The sequence below is a fragment of the Myxocyprinus asiaticus genome, chromosome 13 (assembly GCF_019703515.2).
Source record: "Myxocyprinus asiaticus isolate MX2 ecotype Aquarium Trade chromosome 13, UBuf_Myxa_2, whole genome shotgun sequence".
Lineage (NCBI taxonomy): Eukaryota > Metazoa > Chordata > Actinopteri > Cypriniformes > Catostomidae > Myxocyprinus > Myxocyprinus asiaticus.
The window spans coordinates 10138673-10158848 of NC_059356.1; positions in this window are offsets into that span (position 1 = coordinate 10138673).

Sequence of the window (20176 nt, forward strand, 5' to 3'; positions counted from 1 at the left end):
AACAATTTTGCAGAAGATATCACATGGGGTCGCCTTCATGGAACCAGCACATGTGGAGCACCTACCTCAGTACAGGGGCTCAATAGCGCATGTACTGGGCCGGTCAGCGAGTTTCTCCGCAAACTCAGCTGCCAGAGGGCTATGGAGGAAAGTCATCCAGGGATCACAGTCTGTGAACATGACTGGGAGTCAAGAGCGCACATCTTCCCTCAAGGGTGGGGAAAGGCGCTATGCGCAAGCGGTACACCCGGCCAGTTGTCCCGGAACTTACCTGCTCGTGCCTGCCAATACACGGGACGAGACCGGCTCAACCCGGAGATTGTAGAACCTCACAAAGGTATTGGGTATTGCCCAGCCCGCTGCTCTGCAGATGTCTGTCAAAGAGGCGCCACTGGCCAGGGCCCAGGAGGCCGCCACACTCCTGGTGGAGTGGGCTCGTAACTCCGCAGGGGGTGGCACATCCTGAGCCTGATATGCCATCGTGATGGTGTCGATGACCCAGTGGGTGATCCTCTGTTTGGAGACAGCACTTCCTTTCCGCTGTCCACCAAAGCAAACAAAGAGCTGCTCGGAGCTTCTAAGGCTCTGCGTGCGATCCAAATAGATGCGTAAAGCTCGCACCAGACACAGCAATGCCAATCCTCCTGGGGCAGCGCTTGCAGGTTCACAACCTGACCCCTAAATACTTACCATCTACTGCATCGTGATGCACCGAAATAGTGGCTACATACACCTTCAGGGTGGAAGGGGACAGCCGCACCTCCAGCCTCTCCTGCAGAAAGGAAAGCACTGATCCGACTGCGCATCTCTGGGGGTCTTTGCGTCAGGAAGAACACCACTTAGCGAATAGACGCCACTTAAAGGCATACAGGCGCCTCGTAGAGGGAGCCCTATCCTGAGTGATCGTGTCTACCACCATGGGTCCCGTTCAGGGGGCCAGACATGGAGATTCCAGAGGTCTGGTCATGGGTGCCAGATGGTGCCCCGTCCCTGAGAAAGAAGGTCCTTCGCGGGGGAGGGGGCTGTCGTGTGGAGCATGAGATCCGAGAACCACGTCTGGGTGGACCAGTAGGGTGCTACTAGGATGACCTGCTCCTCGTCCTCCCTGACCTTGCACAGGGTCTGTGCAAGTAGGCTCACTGGGGGAAACGCATTCTTGCGTAGTCCAGGGGGCCAGCTGTGTGCCAGCGCATCTATACCGAGGGTTGCCTCGGTCAGGGCATACCAGAGCGGGCAGTGGGAGGATTCCCGGGAAGCAAACAGGTCTACCTGTGCTCGACCGAATCGACTCCAAATCAGCTGGACCACCTGAGGGTAACATGACGTGACAGTGCGTACACTGCGGTGTTGAGGTCACCCGGGATGTGAGTGGCTCGTAGTCATTTGAGGCGCTGCTGACTACAGAGGAGATGGCGGGTGAGTTGTGACATGCAATGGGAGCGTAGACCGCCTCGGTGGTTGATGTATGCTACCGATGCTGTGTTGTCCGTCCGGACCAACACATGCTTGCCCTCGAACAATGGCCGAAACCTCAGCAGGGCGAGTAGTACTGCCAACAACTCTAGGCAGTTGATGTGCCAACGCAGCCACGGGCCAGTCCAGGAGCCGGCGGCTGTGTGCCCATTGCATACGGCACACCAGCCCGTCTTGGAGGCATCTGTTGTAACCACGACATGCCTGGAGACCTGCTCTAGGGGAACCCCTGCCCATAGAAATGCAAGTTCGGCCAAGGGCTGAAGAGGTGGCAACAGATCGGCATGATGGCCATGCGATGTGTCCCACGGCACCATGCCCATCTCGGGACTCGAGTCTGAAGCCAATGCTGAAGCAGTCTCATATGCATCAACCTGACCGGTGTGGCCGCCGCTGAGGATGCCATATGCTCCAGTAGCCTCTGAAAAGTTTCAGTGGAACTGCTGCTCTCTGTCTGAACGCCTTCAGACAGTTCAGCACTGACTGTGCCCGCTCTTTCATGAGGCGTGCTGTCATCGAGAGTGAGTCCAACTCCAGACCGAGAAAAGAGATGCTCTAAACCGGTTGACCCGAAGCCCCAGTCAGCTGAGGTGCCAGAGCATGAGGTACCTGTGTGTGCACAGCAACTCTCAAGAGTGTGCTAGGATTAGCCAGTCGTCTAGATAGTTGAGGATGCAGACACCCACTTCCCTTAGCGGGGTAAGGACAGCATCTGCGACCTTCGTGAAGATGTGAGGGGACAGGGACAGGCCGAAGGGGAGGATCTTGTACTGGTATGCCTGGCCTTCGAAGGCAAACCGCAGGATGGGTCTGTGTTGAGGTAAGACCGAGACGTGAAAGTACACGTCCTTCAGGTCTACCTCCGCAAACCAATCTTGATGCCGGACGCTTGCTAGAATGCGTTTTTGCGTCAGCATCTTGAACGGGAGTCTGTGCAAAGCCTGGTTCAGTACTCGCAGGTTCAGGATTGGTCGCAACCCACCGCCTTTTTTCTGTATGATGAAGTAAGGGCTGTAGAACCCTTTCTTCATCTCGGCTGGAGGAACAGGCTCTATCGTGCCCTTGCGCAGATGGGTAGCGATCTCCGCACGCAAGGTAGCAGCGTTCTTGCCCTTCACCGAGGTGAAGCAGATGCTGCTGAACCTGGGCAGGCACCTGGTAAACTGAATCGCGTGCTGAGTCGGACGGTCTGGGTCAGCCACCACGACGGGTTGGAAAGTGTGAGCCACGTGTCCAAACTCTGGGCGAGGGGGACCAAGGGAATGATCACGTCAGGCGTACCGGCGGCTGTGTGCCCGTTGCATTAGGCACCCCAGCCCATCTTGGAGGTTTCTGTTGTAACCACGACATGCCTGGAGACCTGCTCTAGGGGAACCCCTGCCCGTAGAAATGCAAGGTCAGTCCACGGGCTGAAGAGGCAGCGACAGATCGGCATGATGGCCACGCGAGGGGACGTGAGGGGACAGGGACAGGCCGAAGGGGAGGACCTTGTACTGGTATGCCTGGCCTTCGAAGGCAAACCGCAGGAAGGGTCTGTGTCGAGGTAAGACCGAGATGTGAAAGTACGCGTCCTTCAGGTCTACCACCGCAAACCAATCTTGATGCCGGATGCTCGCTGGAATGCATTTTTGTGTCAGCATCTTGAACGGGAGTCTGTGCAAAGCCCAGTACAGTACTTGCAGGTCCAGGACTGGTCGCAACCCACCGCCTTTCTTCGGTACGATGAAATAAGGGCTGTAGAATCCTTTTTTCATCTTGGCTGGAGGGACAGGCTCTACCGTGCCCTTGCGCAGAAGGGTAGTGATTTCCGCAAGCAAGGTAGCGGCGTTCTCGCCCTTCACCGAGGTGAATGATCACGTCGAACGTAGCGGCGGGTGGGGCCTCGCGGCGGGTGGGGCCTCGCAGATGGGGTGTGGGGTCTTGAGCCACGCCGGGGCAGGATGTGCTGTATGGCCTCCGTCTGCTGCTTTACTGCCGAGAACTGCTAGGCAAAGTCCTCGATAGTGTCGCCGAATAGGCCAACCTGGGAGATGGGGCATCAAGGAACCGTACCTTGTCAGCTTCGTGCATCTTAACCAAGTTGAGCCAAAGGTGGTGCTCCTGGACCACCAGGGTGGACATCGCCTGCCCGAGAGACTGCACCGTGACCTTCGTCGCCCGGAGAGTGAGGTCAGTCACCGAGCGCAGTTCCTGCATCAACCCCGGTTCAGAACTACCCTCGTGCAGTTCTTTTAGCGCCTTGGCTTGGTGTACTTGCAGGAGAGCCATGGCATGCAGGGCGGAGGCGGCTTGTCCAGCGGCACTGTAGGCTCTAGTCATCAGGGACTACGTATACCTACAGGCCCTGGAGTTTCGGGCGCCCACGCCAGGTGACGGCGCTCTGCAGACACAGGTGCACCGCGAGCGCCTTATCCACCTGGGGGATCACCGAATACCCATGGCCACTCTGCCATTGAGGGTAGCGAGAGCGATGGGAGCTGAAAGACCGGGACCAGGCAGTAAAAGATGCCTCCCACGATCTTGTCAGCTCCTCATGCACTTCTGGGAAGAAAGGAACGGGGCAGGGCATGGCCGTGGGTGGCGCCCCAAGCCCAGGAACCAATCGTTGAGCCGCGAGGGTTCAGGGGAGAGTGGAGGGTTTCACTCTAGCCCGACACTCGCGGCTGCCCAGGAAAGCATGTCCATCATTTCCGCATCGGCCTGGGACTGGGCGACCAATCCCGAAGGAGGAAGCCCAGTCGAAGCCTCTGCATCCGACTGGATGAGCCCACTCTCCGATGCTGTGCTCGATAACTCGTCTTCTTCCCAGGCTCCGAACGAGATGTCGAACTCGCCCTGAGATGAGCCAGTGATCTCGTCCGAACACCCATCCGGAGCAAGCGAGCATGCTGGGGAATGGGAGGTCCGTGGGGGGATACCCGGCAGAGGTGGTCCCATTGAGGTCCCCAAATTGCCCCCAGTGCTAACCGGCACTGCCTCATACCCGTAGGTAGAAGGACCGAGGCGGGGAGCCACTGGGGTGGCTTGCTTTCTTACGAATGCAAGCCATGACTGCAATGTTGCCATGGTCATGTTCTCACAGTGAGGACAAGACCCATCCACGAACGATGTCTCCGTGTGGGCAGCGCCCAGACATGAAAGACAGCGATCATGGGCATCAGAAGCGGAGAGATATCGACCGCAACCAGGAATAACACACAGACAGAAAGGCATCTTTAAAAAGACTCTTATACTCTTTTTTTTAATATACTTTAATATACTAGTTGTTTCTGCCGAAGCGCCCAGGTGCGTTCTCTGCAAACCACAGATGCAGAGGGGGAGAAGCCGCTGAAATGTGCCGTAAAATCCAGCAGAGAGAGGTGAATGAACTCGGCGGATGAATTCAGCTCAATGAATAGAACCGGTCAGCTCCGAAGAGAAAATTTGAATGAGTGGTTGCATACCAGCTCCATTTATACCCGTATGTCCGGGGGAGTGGCATGCAAATTCCACTCGCCAATTCTCATTGGCCTTTTTGCAAAAAAAGCAGAGGTGTTTGGGGCTCCCAAGAGTGACCCCTAGTGTCATTACATCAGTACTGCTCTGATTAGTGACACAGTGGTAATGATTCACATTTAGAGCTGTTTATTGAAGGATATGATCAATTCATCTCAGGCCACAAGCTGAAATGACAGCTTGAGGTTGGTCTAAAACATTGCTGGTTCTTACAGATAAATCTCTTTCCAGAGATACTGCAGTCTCGTAGAGCCAGACTCAGGGATGTGCACAGGGGAGTGGCTCAGAGGCCCAAGCCACTGCCCCTTTGCCCTCATGGGCTGAGGTGCCCCACTGGAGAAAGAAATGTTATTTGCAAATATTCACTTTGCAGATGCTTTAAAGCGATTAAGACATGATGAATAGTAAAACACTCTGCGTAATTTGTTTTATTGTTTATGTAAACATGCTAGATGACCGTCTTCGACTGTTCCATCACGTCTCTTGTTTTGCAAGGCAGCAGATCAGGAGTGATAGTGGGAGGGACACTTGACACTTGAGCGGGTCCAAATGCATCAAAAATGTGCATTAATTAGTATTGACATTGCTGGAGCAGGCCCAAATGCGTTAAAAATGTGCATTAGTTCATAAGGTGAACAATCAGATCGCAGAGCTAACGTAATGTGGTCTTTCCAATTACTACGATTGCTGCACAACTAAATCATAAAATTATATATGATAAAGAATAATAAAGTGAGCCCTTAAACTGTTGCTGAACTGAATATATGAAGCAAGCTGTTTTCATCCATTTACGGTGAATTAAATTATGCACATATATATAAAGCCAACGTCAGTCCTATACAGTTTATAAAAAAAGATAATAACAATTAAGTAATCTTGGAATTTAATTGCATAATGTTAAATAACACTAGGTCTGCATATCAGGCATCGCATTATGATGTGCATATTGTATATGTTCAAATTGTGTGTTGCACACTGTTTATAGTACCACACTTTCATAAATAAGAAGATGAGACAGAATTAGAAAGAGGAGAGGGAGGCTGCTAAAGGGAGAGTTTCTTTGCAAAGCTGGATTAAAAACACCAGCAAGCAAGCAGGTGCAGTATGTGATGAAAATATATAGCAAAAGATCCTGCACACGATGTTGCCAACTACTTTCAATGAAAAGTAACTAAAGCCTGCTCAAAAAGTCGCTAGATGTTGCTAGATGACATCATGCATTTATTAGCATATTCATGACGTCATCGCTTCGTATTTGCATTCTGCCTTGTGTCAGCCCTTTACATCTGTTTGCTACTCTATGTGCTGTGATTTTAGCTATATTTACATGTAAAATGATCACTCAGAGAGAAAGTAAGAAGTGACAGAATGTCGTATTTTTTCTCTCACACAGCGCACAGCCTCTGTCTGGGTAACAGTGAGTGACAAGCAAGAAAAATAATGGAAAAATTAAATTGAGCAAACAATACAGATTAGTTATTGGTCCTTGGCAACCCTGTTTGCACATGCACAGCTCATTCAAGTCTGTGTCAGCTGCCGTGCAGTTAACTGAATGTGCTGCTCCTCTGTCTGCCACTCACTGAATAGACACAGAGAAAGGTGTGCCTGCGGCAGGAAAGCAAGACCTCGTGCTCGTGCAGCAGTACTGGTGACTCTTCTATGGAAGTAGCTAAGGTTTGTCCAAAAAGTTGCTAGATTTGTCGCTAGGTGCTTTTTAGAAAAAAAAAGTCGCTAAAGGGGTCTACAAAGTCGCTAAGTTGGCAACACTGCCTGCACAGTGTTCTCAGTTTGAGCCACTGCCACTCAAAATGTCTGTGTGCAGCCCTGGCCAGACTAAATATCGCCACAAAGTGTTGTCTGCTTTACAGCTTATTTTGGCCTCGAACCACACACTTAGAAAGTTTATCCACTTTAGAAGTGGATAAATCTTTGGTTTGGTTTATTGTTACTAAATAAAGTTATTTGGCCACTGGAGTGATAAACCAGGGCAGAATTTAGCTCCGGCGTTGTCTGTGAGAACAGTTTGTGTGCCTTCATTGGAGTGTGTATTTTTTGTTGGTAGGCAGTGTGAAGATCTGGCATAATTTCATGGCTGTTTTGAGTTACATGCGAGTTTGTGTGTGTCCAAAAGTAGTAGGCAAAGAGCAAGCTTATTTAGTGGATGTTGAGGTGTCTTGCTGAGTGTGGAAAATGGTGCTGCACTGTTAAGATGGTCCACCCAGCAGTGCAGGTCCCTCACTGTGTGTCCTCTACCTCCCACAATCACAAGACCAGTACACAGAGACAATTCACTGCTCATCTTTCTGCTCATTCACTCCACAGCTCTCCTCTCCAGGGGCTCAAGCTTCACCACCTTTTGTTTCAAGCTTTTAGCCTCTTTGTTCTGCTCTTCTGTTCTGTCCTGATCTGCTTTTGTTCATTAGTTCTTCTTCTTCGTTCATTCTTGTTTGTATTCTTCATTCATTCTTTTGCGGTTTGTTTGTTCTACTTATTCTTCATTTTCCGTTTTTCCCTTATTTCCTTCCTTAATTCCTACAGAAACTTCTGTGCAACTTTTTCAGGTCATGATGTCCTCACCTGCTCTTCATTCTCTTTTGGTGTCTTGTAAATAACCATTCTTTCAGAGACATCTGTCATTTCAAAGCCATGTGTTCTAATCTGACAACCTGTAAGAAGGAAATTTCCCCCGATACTGAAGACTAATGAGAGGATGTGCTCAGCGGCACAATTTTGACGACAGCAGTGTGTCCTGACATATTCAAAGTTTAATCAGAAACTACATCTGAACTCACCCAAAAAATGTTTCTCACCAGTTTCTCTATGGATCAGCTTTGACAACTTCTTTGACTTGTGTTTTATTAATTGCTTCTAGGCAGTGTCATTAGATGTTTCTAAGTCTTTCTGGAAACATCAGAACGCTGTAAAATCTGTCTGAGATGTTAAAAATCTGGATGCAACCGCACACTGGCTCCTTTGTAGTCAGATTCTATACTTTATGTAACCTAAAATTATAGAAAACAGGGGGCCCTATTTTAAGAGCACTAGCGCTAAGTGCAGCGTCATGCCATAAGTCAATCGCACAAAGTCAATGGGCATGACCATGAAGTTTTGGTATTTTTGTGCAAGCATGCGCTAAGTCTAGGCGCAAGTGGGTTTGGGGAAATCATGTGCTTAACGTGCTAATGGGCTGGGTCAAGTGCAGTTTAATTTGGAGGTTCTTCCCCGGTTATTGAACTATCTGTGTCCTATTATATATTTTATGTCCTGTAAAGCACCAGCGATATAACAAAGACAGCACATTCATAAGAACTTGGTTGTGTAAATGGACTGTATGCAATGAATTAGAAGAGTAGAAAATACGGCATGACAGTGACACTCTCCTTTTATATGCATGGAAAATGTGATTCTCGACAGAATTTGGACATAAAATTATAGAAAATGTAAGTATTATTAATAGGTGGGGCCTGGGTAGCTCAGAGAGTTTTGATGCTGACTACCATCCCTGGAGTCGCAAGTTAGAATCCAGGGTGTGCTGAGTGACTCTGGCCAGGTCTCCTAAACAACCAAATTGGTAGGGAGGGTAGTGTCACGTGGTGTAACCTCCTCGTGATCGTGATTAGTGGTTCTCACTCTCAATGGGGAGCGTGGTAAGTTGTGCGTGGATCGCGGAGAATAGCATGGTGTCATGCACAACGAGCCACGTGATAAGATGCGCGGATTGACTGTCTCAGAAGTGGAGGCAACTGAGACTTGTCCTCCGCCACCCAGATTGAGGTGAGTAACCGCGCCACAACGAGGACCTACTAAGTAGTGGGAATTGGGCATTCCAAATTGGGAGAAAAGGGGATACAAATATTTTTTTTTTTTTTTAAGTATTATTAATAGGGATGTCCTGACACCTGTCATGGATCCTTCTGACCCACCTACCAATTTCATTCAACCCTCTCATTCTCCTGAGTACTGATCACCCACACCTGCCTCCTATCATTGCATCAAACAACCCCTCTATATAAACCTCACTCCCCTTCCATTCTGTGTCTGGTCTCAACTTTGTATACAGACTCACTTACCTGTATCTCCAGCGTTAAACACCATCACGATTCCTCTCCTCTCCAGCGACTCTTCTACTCCAAACGTTTCCAAATTTGAATTGCTCTCCTGCTAGCTGGAGCTTGTTTTGTGGAGGAACACACCTTCGAGACAGTTCTGTGAATGAATCTACACGATCTTTGTGTTTATTCTGCCTATTGGCTGGGGTTTGTTTTACAAAGTATATTCTGTTATGTAATTTTGCCTCACAAAAATTGTGCAGAAGCACCGGACTTGAGCAATCCGATGGCAAATATGTCGCGGGGGCTTTCGTAGGTGTACATGGACTTTTTGAGTTTAGAGGTATTGACGCTGGTTGGCGCTTTTGTGAAATAAAGAAAATAAACAGAGTGCGCTTTCAGCCATCTCTGTCTCCACGAGCATCTTTCTGAAACACGTCACAAAAATTAACTGAAACTCCACGAATATTTTTCACACAAACATGAAACATATGTCTAAAGAGAGCTTAAAATGTCTACTTTTAAATAAAACTATTCAAATTTAAAACAAATATTCTCCTGTAATGTAATCTGTATGAAACAAAGTGATGTACAGTTTCTCCTGGCTCAGCTAATTATCGCTAATGTGATCACACCCACCAGCAGAGTGCGCTATTCATACGGTAATGTGCTGAGGCAAACAATGCAAATGGTAAACGCCCCCAACAATGCCTTAAAAAGCATCAAGTTCATTCACTTTTCTGCGCATTTGGAAGATGGCATGTTACACAGGTAAGGAAGCTCTACAGATGGTCCTGGATAGTGTTGAAGAGTTCACATTTTCATCAGAAGAAGAGCGGGAATCCGATGAGGAACGTTTGCATTTTGAAGAGCGACTTGATCCAGCCGAGGAGACAATTTCGGATAAGTAAGTCATTTAGTTTTACTTACATATTAGCTGACATGCTATTTTAGATAAACATGTACATATTTTACTAGTTGGACTATTTCCAGACTTGTCAGCCAGGATTCAGATTATTGAAATTTGAAATATGTCCTAATAGGCAAGATTTAGTTACATTTAAATGTTGTTTCGGTTAAAGCAGGTATTTAAATTGTATGCTGTATGATATCAATATGATATGTAATATGATATAAAAATAATATGCATGTTTAGATTATATTTTAACTAGTGTTTATGCTTCCTCATTATCATCAACGAAGCTTGTGCTTGCAAATATCTGTTCGGGTGTAAATGTGTAAAATGTGCTGTAAATACGCCCATATCAGAAAATAAGCATATTAGAAAGATTTCTGAAAGGATCATGTGACACTGAAGACTGCAGTAATGATGTTGAAAATTCAGCTTTGATCACAGGAATAAATTGCATCTTACAATATATTCAAATAGAAAAGTTATTTTAAATTGTAAAAATATTTCGCAATATCACTGTTTTTGCTGTATTTTGCATCAAATAAATGCAGACTTGGTGAGCAGAAGAGACTTCTTTTAAAAACATTAAAAAATCTTACAGATCTAAAAACTTTTAAATGGTAGTGTAGGTCTAAAGTTTATAAGTAATATCTTTATGTAAAAAAATGTATAGTCAGATTACTTCTTTTAACTTAAACTTGATTTTGAGAATAAGCTGCAAACAATACATTCAACCATTATGTCTCCTCACATTCATTCTCTCTCAGGGGAGGGGTCATTTTCTCCTCAGGTGTGAATCCATCAATATTCATGATCATCCACGCCTCCTCGCATATGGCCATTCTAGCACTAAAAGTGTCTTACAAAAGTTAAATGACTATATTGTTTTGTATGAATGAGTGATCAGGAAGGTTTTCACATCATTTTTGTAGCAAAAACGTCATGGTTACTTGCGTAACCTCCATTCCCCGTTGTGTTGATGTAGTGACACTAGGGGTCACTCTTAGGAGCCCGAGACACCTCTGGTCTTTGATAAAAGGCCAATGAAAATTGGAAAGTGGTATTTGCATGCCACTCCCCCGGACCTACGGGTATAAAAGGAGCTGGTATGCAACCACTCATTCAGGTTTTATGCTGAGGAGCCGAGACAAGGTCCGCCCATTTCAGCGGGTAGTTCAGCGTTTTGGCAGGAGGGACACAACGTTTCATTCCCTCCATCAGGGAATGGACGTTACGCAAGTAACCATGACATTTCCTATCTGTCACTCACTCGACGTTGTGTCGATGTAGTGACACTAGGGGTCCCTATACAAAACGCCGCAACTGGCTGAACTGTGTTATGTGAACTGGTGGTGTGTGAAGGGCAGACAACTGTGTGCCTCATAGCCAGCGCATCAGGCCGACATGTAACCTCCCCCAACATAGTTATGAGTGTCGAACGGCCCTTTGGAGACAAGTCGACTACCCAAAAGATAGAGACAGGCTAGCCCAGTCATGGCCTCTTTTCCACTTCTTTATTTTCACTCCCTAAAAAAAAAGGGGGATTATCCAACTGGGCCGACCAGGTCTAGTCGGGGGTGTCACTCCCAAGGGGAGGACACTGCGGAGACCACACCTCGCCCAGAGAGAGGGGGGGATATTTAAGTGGAAAATACGTAACATGGTCTTGCTGATCATATGGAGAAGTCTCATGGTAGATCCTACCCAACGGGGGAGGAATTACTACTAACATGGAGACTGTGGCAGAGGGAGCTCTGCCCAAGGAAGACGCAGTTTGCCAACAGGGAAATGAATTAGCGGAAGATATACATCACAAGGGGTTACCTGACAGGGAACCGCCACATGCAGAGCACCTACCCCAGAACAGGGCTCTTAGTTAGCATGTGTACTGGGCCGGCAGCGAGTCTCTCTGAAAACTCGACTGCCACAGGGCTCAGAGGAAGTCAACCAGGGAACATAGTTTGTGAACACTACTGGGAATTAATGGCACACATCTTCAGCTCAGAGGAGGTGAAAGGCGCTATGTGCAAGCGATACACCCGGCCGGCTATCCCGGGCTTATCCACTTGTATTGCGTGTCACTACCTGGGACAAAACCGGTTCCACCCGGAGGTTGTAGAACCTCGCAGGGTGTTGGGTGTTGCCCAGCCCGCTGCTCTGCAAATGTCTGTTAGAGAGGCACCCCTGGCCAGGGCCCAGGAGGCAGCTACACCCCTGGTAGAATGGGCTCGTAGCCCTATCGGGGATAGCACGTCCTGGGCGTGATATGCCATAGCTATGGCGTCAATGAGCCAGTGGGCGATCCTCTGCTTGGAGACAGCGCTTCCTTTCTGCTGTGCACCAAATCAGACAAAGAGCTGCTCAGAGATCCTAAAGCTCTGTCTGTGATCCAAATAGATGCATAAAGCACGCACCGGACACAGTAACGACAGGGCTGGGTCTGCCTCCTCCTGGGGCAGCTCTCGCAGGTTCGCCACCTGGTCCCTAAAAAGGGTCGTGGGAACCTTGGGCACATAGCCTGGTCGGGGTCTCAAGATCACATGAGAGTAGCCTGGACCGAACTCCATGCACATTTTGCTGACAGAGAACGCTTGCAGGTCTCCTACCCTCTTGATGGAAGTGAGCGCAGTCAGGAGGGCAGTCTTCAAGGAGAGTGCCTTAAGCTCAGCTGACTGCAAAGGCTTAAAGTGGGCTCTCTGTAGACCCTGAAGAACTACAGAGAGGTCCCATGAGGGAACAAGGCACAGTCTGGAGGGGTTCAGCCTCCTGGTGCCTCTCAGGAACCTGATGATCAGGTCATGCTTCCCTAAGGACTTACCATCTACTGTGTTGTGGTGTGCTGCTATAGCAGCAACGTATACCTTCAAGGTGGAAGGGGACAGCCTCCCTTCCAACCTCTCCTGCAGGAAGGAAAGCACTGATCCGACTGCGCATCTCTGGGTTCTTCCCATCGGGAAGAACACCACTTAGCGAACAGACGCCACTTAAAGGCATATAGGCACCTCGTAGAGGGGGCCCTAGCCTGAGTGATCATGTCTACCACCGCGGGTGGTAGACCACTTAGGTCTTCCGCATCCCGTCATGGAGCCAGACATGGAGATTCAAGAGGTCTGGTCGCGGGTGCCAGATGGTGCCCCGTCCCTGAGAAAGACGGTCCTTCCAGTAAGGACGGGAGGTCCTCGGAGCGCTTATTTGGTAGCTCCGTGTACGCTGGTTCGTGGACGCTGCGCGACGCCCCCTAGATGATTTTTGCCGACGCGCAGCGCTGCTCCGCATCGACCGGCGGGTCCCCCGAAGACGACCAGAGGCGTCCCCGAGCGTCTGCGCCCCACGGTGGCCGCGCTACGAGCGTTCAAAAACGGAAAGCATTTACATGCAGTCCTGCAGCCGACCGCTGGGTGGCGCCACCACGTCCCAACTCAGGCTTATTGCAGTGGGATCCCTCCCCAGTCAAATAAACCGCAGGTGGGCTCTTTTTTGGGGGAAGGTGGGTGCTGACCACGAAAACCCCATAGGGCCAAATGCCCACTTTATTGCATCACTTCCCCCTCGGGGTGCCAAGGACCGCCCCAACGACCCACGTAGCCACTAAACGGCCCCTTACAAGCTATTTTGGGGAAAAGCCCAAGGAAGCGAGCCTTTGATTGGCCGACAGCTGGGGCATGTCCGGGAGGGGGCGGGGATGACCACAAACACACTATTTGTCCACATTCCCACTATATTACAGGAGTTTGTCCCTGGGGGTGCACGGACCGTGGGGTTGTGTCCAGGAGGGGGCGGGGCTGACCATGAACACACTATTTGTCCACCTTCCCGCTATATTACAAGACTTTGTCCCTGGGGGACCACAGGCCCCTGGAGTGTGTCCATTAGGGGACGGGGCTGACCACAGCTACTTGTCCATTTACCCACTAAATTGAACCACTTTCTCACTGTTGTCTGAGGACCCTCTGTGTGTGTCTGGGAGGCAGTGGGTCTGTCCATGGACAAATTATTTGTCCCCTTTGACCAGGTTAAAATATGTATGACTTGCAAGTGGGTGTAGTAGCAATTTAATTCACTTGTGACGCGACAGTGGTAGATCTAATCAATGACAATTACGAAACAGCCTAAAGAGAGGAGGTGACACTCTGACATGCTGTCACCACCAACATACTAAATGTCCATTTCCAATTTATTGTATTGGTCTATTACCCCTGTGTCCACCAACATGCTAAATGTCCATTTTCAATTTATTATAGTGGTCTATTATCCCTGTGTCCACCAACATACTAAAGGTCCATTTTCAATTTATTGTATTGGTCTATTTTGTCCACCAACATATTAAATGTCCATTTCAAATTTATTGTATTGGTCTATTGTGTCCACCAACATACTAAATGTCCATTTTCAATTTATTATAATGGTCTATTACCCTTCCACCAACATACTAAATGTCCATTTCCAATTTATTGTATTGGTCTATTGCTCCTGTGTTCACCAACATATTAAATGTCCATTTCCAATTTATTGTATTGGTCTATTGTGTCCACCAACATACTAAATGTCCATTTTCAATTTATTATAATGGTCTATTACCCTACGTCCAACAACATACTAAATGTCCATTTCCAATTTATTGTATTGGTCTATTACCCTACATCCAACAACATACTAAAAGTCCATTTCCAATTTATTGTATAGGTCTATTACCCTTGTGTCCACTAACATACTAAATTTTTATGCAAAATTATCAATAAATCATCAAGAATATCACTCAAAATCATCAATGGAACCCATTTATGCAACTTACATCTCAAAATATTGTATATTTTGCTTAAAAATGACTGTCCACGAACCATGTATTTGCCACCATTCAAATAAATTGTACGTGGGCACTTCCCACAAGACGGCACAAAAGTGCCCACGTGCAATTTATTTGAATGGTGAGAAATACATGGTTCGTGGACAGTCATTTATATGGCTTTTCTTGCTATTTGCATGTAAAATTATCAATAAATCATCAAGAATATCACTCAAAATCATCAATGGAACCCATTTATGCAACTTAAATCTCAAAATATTGTATATTTTGCTTAAAAATGACTGTCCACGAACCATGTATTTGCCACCATTCAAATAAATTGTACGTGGGCACTTCCCACAGGAATGCACAAAAGTGCCCACGTGCAATTTATTTGAATGGTGAGAAATACATGGTTCGTGGACAGTCATTTATATGGCTTTTCTTGCTATTTGCATGCAAAATGATCAATAAATAATCAAGAACTCAAAATCATCAATGGATCCCATTTATGCAACTTACATCTCAAAATATTGTATATTTCGCAAAAAAATGACTGTCCACGAACCCTGTATTTGAATTTCATTAAATAAGCTGCAGATGGGACCTTACTTTTGGACTTTGACATTTTTTGAGGAAAAATTGCCACACTTTGTATTTATATGACTTTAGTAGCAAGCATATGAAATATTATCAATAAAACACCCTGTATAGCACTCAACATACTCATTGGAACCCACTTATGCAACATACAGCTCTTTAAAATGTATAATTAGCTAAAAATTGGCTGTCCACGAACCATGTATTTGTCACCATTCAAATAAATTGTACGTGTGCACCTCCTTACAAGAATAAGCAAAAAGACAGAAGTGCCCATGTACAATTTATTTGCATTGCCTGAAATAGTCACTTGGTGGACATCTGTTTTTAATGTGTGGGATAGATTCATTCACTAAATATCATATTTAGGTGAGTGTTTGAACCCCCCTGAACAACATACACCCTTCAAAACCTCAAAATGCGACTGTCCACGAACCAACTAAATTTTTGAATGGGATAAATTGTACGTGGGATCTCCATAACTCCAGACTGGGATGACTTAAACACTTCAGACCTGCACTCCTATGCTCATCTCAGTCTCCTCTATCTATGGTATGAATTTCAAGAAGATTGGAGAAAGTCAAAAATTTTGTCCGAAAAAACCAAAACCTTTTGGTTTTTTTGGATGAAATTTTTGACTTTCTCCGATCCCCTCGAAATTCATACCATAGATAGAGGAGACTGAGATGAGCACCGAAGTACCAGTTTCAACTTCCTAGCCAAATTCAGAGCTGAGATATGCAAATCCCACGTACAATTTATCCCATTCAAAATTTTAAGTGGTTCGTGGACAGTCGAATTTTGAGGTTTTGAAGGGTGTATGTTGTTCAGGGGGCAGCAAAGAGTCATCTAAATGTGATTTTGAATCATATGTTTTATCCTGGAGTTATAAAAATGATGTCCACCAAACACCTATTTTAGCCCATTAGATAGATTGTAAGTGGACGGCCCATGGGCAATTTATTTGCATTGCCTGAAATAGTCACTTGGTGGACATCTGTTTTTAATGTGTGGGATAGATTCATTCACTAAATATCATATTTAGGTGACTGTATGACACCCCCTGAACAACATGCACCCTTCAAAACCTCAAAATGCGACTGTCCACGAACCAACTAAATTTCTGAATGGGATAAATTGTACGTGGGATCTTCATAACTCCAGACTGGGATGACTTAAACACTTTAGACCTGCACTCCTATGCTCATCTCAGTCTCCTCTATCTATGGTATGAATTTCGAGGGGATCAGAGAAAGTCAGAAATTTCGTCCGAAAAAACCAAAAGGGTTTTGGTTTTTTTGGACGAAATTTTTGACTTTCTCTGATCCCCTCGAAATTCATACCATAGATAGAGGAGACTGAGATGAGCACCGAAGTACCAGTTTCAACTTCCTAGCAAAATTCAGAGCTGAGATATGCAAATCCCACGTACAATTTATCCCACTCAAAATTTTAGGTGGTTCGTGGACGGTCGAATTTTGAGGTTTTGAAGGGTGTATGTTGTTCAGGGGGGTTCAAACACTCACCTGAATATGATATTTAGTGAATGAATCTATCCCACACATTAAAAACAGATGTCCACCAAGTGACTATTTCAGGCAATGCAAATAAATTGTACGGGGCTTCGCTATGGCCCGCACCATATATGATGCGGGCCGTAGCGAGAATTGACAGCCGGATTCTAAGTCCAGCGAGGGTGGGTTTCCAGGGGGCCTCCCGGGGGACCGTGCTAGGAGCGCGTTTCGGAGCATTTGGAGTCGACCGGTATAGGTGTGTGGGGAGGTTTTTGGGGGGCCCATGGCAGGCTTGGGGTCAGGTCTTAGAGATATAGGGATAAAAACCACCACGCTCATGTGGGATTGCCATAACCTTTGCCGGGAAGGTGGCAGAGGCACGAAACCGAGTCCTACGCCCCCATTTTCGAGGGCGCTCTTTCCAATGGCGTCTCTCCGAGGTCGGCAAGTGCCTCAACCTGATTGGCCCTCGTAAGAAGTGCCATTTACGTCTTAGAGACTCGGCACCAAGTCGATTGGTACTGGCCTCTATATGACTTTAGTAGCATGTATATGAAACATTATCAATAATACATCCTGTATAACACTCAACATACTCAATAGAACCCACTTAAGCAACTTACAACTCTTTAAAATGTATAATTAGCTAAAGAATGGCTGTCCACGAACCATGTATTTGCCACCATTCAATTAAATTGTACATGGGCACTTCCTGTGTGACCTGGTGAAAATAACCTTCAATTTTATGATAAGAACCAGGGGCTTGGAGTACTTCATCTTTGTGCTCTCATAAACAACTTATTTAAATTTAGTGTCCCTCAGATATTGGGAAGTAATTTAAAAAATATCAAGAACAATATTAAGGAAAAATAACTGTCACTTTTCATTCACAAGTCGTCCAATTAAGCGCTTAACGAAGTCATTCAAACTTAAAACTTTGCACACTGTCTATGGAGCCCCTGGGAAGATATAGATTTCAAATTGGAGTCATTTGGAACTTTCTGGAGGGTGTCCACGAAACACCTATAGAAACGAATAGAATAAATTGCTCGTGGGATGCGCCCTGGCAGCGTGCCCAGAGGTCCCAGAGACCCCAAATGTCACACGCTGACACGTCGCGTGCCCCTTATCGACATACTAAGGGGACTAAAGCCTAGGCTGAACAACAATATTTTTCATTATTTTCAATAGATCTCCCTGCTTGTCATAGGAATCAATGAGACAGCCTGCCCTGTAGGCCTATGTGCATCAGATACATTCATCAGAGGTTTTGATATACGTTCAGCAAGCACCTGCGGCACTCCAAGTTCTAGATCCTGATTTGGGGGCCCCTGACGGTCGAGGATCTCAAATTTCAAGGTCCTGTGACTTTTTGAACCCCCTTTTCTAGGCGGCCCACTTGACCATTAAACCAATGCAGTTCCATAGGTGTTTCGTGGACCGCCTTAAATTAGGTGCTAAGACCTGGGGGCTTCGAATGCTTCATCGTAGGGCCCTTAGTAACAACATATTATAAAGCCGTGTCCCTCAGAGTTTGGGAAGCACTTTAAAAAAAATCAAGAAAAATATTAAAGGAAAAATAACTGTCACTTTAGGTGCACAAGTCAGCCAATTAAGCACTTAACGAACACATTCAGACTTCAAGCTTTGCACACTGTCTAAGGGGCCCCCGAGAAGCTCTAGATTTCAAATTGGAGTCATTTGGAGCTTTCTGGGTGTTGTCCACGAAACACCTATAGGAATGAATGGAATAAATTGCAGGTGGAACTTTTCTAGAAAAGTCCTGCAGCCCCAAAATTTCACACAGTGGTAGCCCGATGACCCTCGAAAGACATATCGAGAGCATGAGACTCTAATAAAAAGGAAAAGTATTTTTGGCAGTTTATGCAAGATTCTCACACACAGGCCTCTTGCACTCATAGCTTGACAGAGCCTTTTGAGTTAGATTAGAGACAACTAGGGTAGGGTTTGGATGTACGCTCAGGAAGGATCTAGACACACCAAATTTTAGAGCCTCATTAGGGGGCCCCAGACGGTCGAGGATCTCAAATTTCAAGGTCCTGAGGCCTTCGGAACCCCCTTTTCTAGATGGCCCACTTGACCATTAAACCAATGCAAGTCCATAGGTGTTTCGTGGACCGCCTTAAATTAGGTGCTAAGACCTGGGGGCTTCGAGTGCTTCATCACAGGGCCCTTAGAAACAACATATTTAAAAGCCATGTCCCTCAGAGTTTAGGAAGTTTTTTAAAAAAAAATCAAGAATGATATTACAGGAAAATAACTGTCACTTTTCATTCACAAGTCAGCCAATCAAGCACTTAACGGAGCCATTCAGACTTCAAGCTTTGCACACTGTCTAAGGGGCCCCTGAGAAGCTCTAGATTTCAAATTGGAGTCATTTGGAGCTTTCTGAGGGGTGTCCACGAAACACCTATAGAAATGGATGGTATAAATTGCACATGGGATGTGCCCTGGCAATGTGCCCAGAGATCCCAGAGACCCCAAATTTCACATAGTGACCCCTCGTGGGACTCTTGAAGACATACTAAGAGTGCTAAGGATTTCGGTGAAGTATTGGTCGAACGTCAGAAAACGGCTTTAAAGGACTCTGGGCGGGCACAGCAGGCCCCCACGGTGTGCCCCATGATGAAATGTATTAAAAAATGTAACAAAAAATAATTGGTGTCAGGAACGCATAAAAACACACTTAGAGGGGGTGTAAGGGACGCCTGGGCGCTGCCCGGCACGAATTAGGGCGATGTATGGCATCAGGGGCCACACTGGGGGCAAAGGCATGCCAAAGTGGTATTTAGTGGGTAAGGGGACAGACAGCGGTTCTGTGGACAACAGGAAGCCCATATAGAAGAATAGTGGATAAGGGGTCACAGGAAGTGAGTTCGTGGACAACAGGAAGCCCCTTTACAAGAATAGTGGGTAAGGGGGTCACAGGAAGTGAGTTCGTGGACAACAGGAAGCCCCTTTACAAGAATAGTGGGTAAGGTGGTTAAAAAGAGGCTCGGTGGACGCTGTTTACATTACTAAATGCCCCGTGGGCAGTAGGGGGTCAGTGGACCGACCCCAAAGTGACCATGAAAACGCAAGAGTGCCCCTAGAGGTGTCCATACGGCGAGATAAGGGGGAAACCAAACATTACCCCAAAGTAATGGGGAAGTGCCACCTGGCCTACAAGCTAGTGGGCAAGTGGGCGTCCATGTAAGGGGTACGATCCATCGCACCAACTATACGTCCAATGGCAATTTAAATGAATAGGGCTTGATCCCACGAACCGCCTACATTCCCTTACTCAAGGTAATTCATCGGGGGGGCAGTCGCGAGGAGCTTGAGGTCC